The sequence below is a fragment of the Lithobates pipiens genome, unplaced genomic scaffold, assembly GCF_037356315.1.
Source record: "Lithobates pipiens isolate NorthernLeopardFrog02 unplaced genomic scaffold, aLitPip1_a1.2 Scaffold_18, whole genome shotgun sequence".
In the NCBI taxonomy this organism is placed as follows: Eukaryota; Metazoa; Chordata; class Amphibia; order Anura; family Ranidae; genus Lithobates; species Lithobates pipiens.
This window is the reverse complement of record NW_027507758.1, coordinates 254,731,214-254,733,387: the sequence shown is the minus strand read 5'-3', so window position 1 is coordinate 254,733,387 and position 2,174 is coordinate 254,731,214.

Sequence of the window (2,174 nt, the reverse complement as noted above, 5' to 3'; positions counted from 1 at the left end):
ATGCCATTCACCCACACCAGGTCCTTGACAGTGCCATCCAATAACATGTTCCATTGTAAACCCGTATCGGCCACCTACCATCTACAACCAGCTTGGTGGGTACACATTAGTATTTTTTACACCATTTTTCACTTGGAATATCTGTTGCACATGTCTCCAAATTGCTCACCACACTGTCTGTTCCTCCTTGAGGTTTGTCTAAGCTATGACCACTTCCTCCCTACACCCAATATCATATTCTTAAACCATTCCCCACCCATTCTTAACCCTTATCCTGCCTACCAGCCCACCCTGTCATGTGTCATGGTCAGCCTGCCCATTAACGGTTTGAATCTCAGCCGTTTCCTGCTGAACCGACCAAGATTCAAACCATGTATGGCTAGCCTAATGCTCGCCATACAGTATACGAAAAATCGGCCGAACCCAGTTTTGAAAAACAAACATTTGCCCGTGAGCGCAAACGATGGTGCCATCATGTAATGACCGATAAATCGTTCAGTGAACATGAATAAATACATTTTATGTTAGTTTTTTTACATATACCTAGTGCAGACAGGTCAGACGGAAAACACATTAACCTTTCAATTTATCGTTCTTTCGGCAGAAAATTTCCAAACTTGTCCTTTGTTTTTTTTGGCTCAAAAACATCCAGACGATTAGCGATATTGTGCCCACTAACTGGCCGAAAAAACGAACGAACGTGTATGGCCACCATTAGACTACAAGTGTCTTCTGACTCAAGCTGATGTTTCAGGCTAAAGCCCCAGACACATTACCAGTTTTTCTGCTGAGTTTTTCCTTCATTCAGATTTACCAAAACCATATAATATGAGGTCAAACTTTAGGAGTTTCAATTTGTATGCAATTAGGCAGGCTCTTGCACTGCATGGTTTTGGTAAATCTGAAGGAAAAAATCTGCAGAAAATCTGATAGTGTGTATGGGGCTTTATGGTGACCAAAGTGGCACCTATAAGTAAGTTTGCACAGTAGGCTTTTCTTCCATATTTTCTTCAAACAGAATACTTTACATGCACATGGCAAAATCTTATTTTTAAGTGCTGTGGACTCTGGTGTAAAGGGAAACTCTAATGTAAGGGGGTTTCTGCTCACCAAACCTCCCACTTACATCAGAGTTCCCAGCATACCCCCTTAAATTAGGGTTTCCAAATCCCCCTTACATCAGAGTCCACAGGGCACCCCTTACACCTCAACTTAGTGTACTCACTCACTTGGAGGCAGGAGAGAGAAGGGAGGGAGGATGGAGACTTCACTAACAGACTTTGGATGGTGACTTCAATCAAAGCCTTTCATCCACAATGAATCTGTCTGTTGCTGAGTTTCAAACTTCCAGCCAACACATCCCTTTCCTGAGACATCAGGGATTGGAGTGTGGGTGGGCAGACAAATGGGGGCAGGAGGAGGAGGAGCAGATCAAGCCCTCTCTTTTCTCCTGACTGTGTATGGGGTGGGTCCATGTGCACACCTATGCACTCAGCAGTTGTGATACCTGGTCACTTGGGAAGCCACAGTCCATTCTGAATATTGTGTCCGGGTTTCAAGTGGCCTGAAACTTGGAGACACACGATTCAAAACCCAAACTGTCCGGGTGAATCCCGGATGGGTGGCAACCTTATTGCACAGTTATAATAGCATAAGACAGTTTGTTCAGAGCATTGCATGCACTCAGCCATGACTGGTCCTTTTAAGCCGCTATTGTTTTAGAATGAGCTCTGGCCTATTTAATGATGGTTATCCTTCTTGAATATTCAGAGCTCTAAACTGTGAGTGTATGTATCTTCAATGAATAACTAGAAACCAGTAAAGACTAGTCATAGTTCATACTTTCTACTGTATGTGTTTAATGGTAAACATTATCCAGCTGAAGCAAATTACTTTCTCCAGAACTTTCTAAACATAGAACAGAAAATTATACACTGCCTTTGGCGGACATAAGATACCCATGGAATATAAAACTCAGGAAACTACAGTATTTCAGACTTTTTTGCTTTTCATTATACTGAAAGCACTGCCATTATCACTCTAAGCTTTGTTCGCACAGGTGATTACTTCTGTATCCTGTGCAGGGCCATGTTTTGTCAGTACTGGGAATCACGGACACTTGCACAGAAGTCACATGTGGACACAGCGAATGTGTCCATGCAGCCGCATCGCCC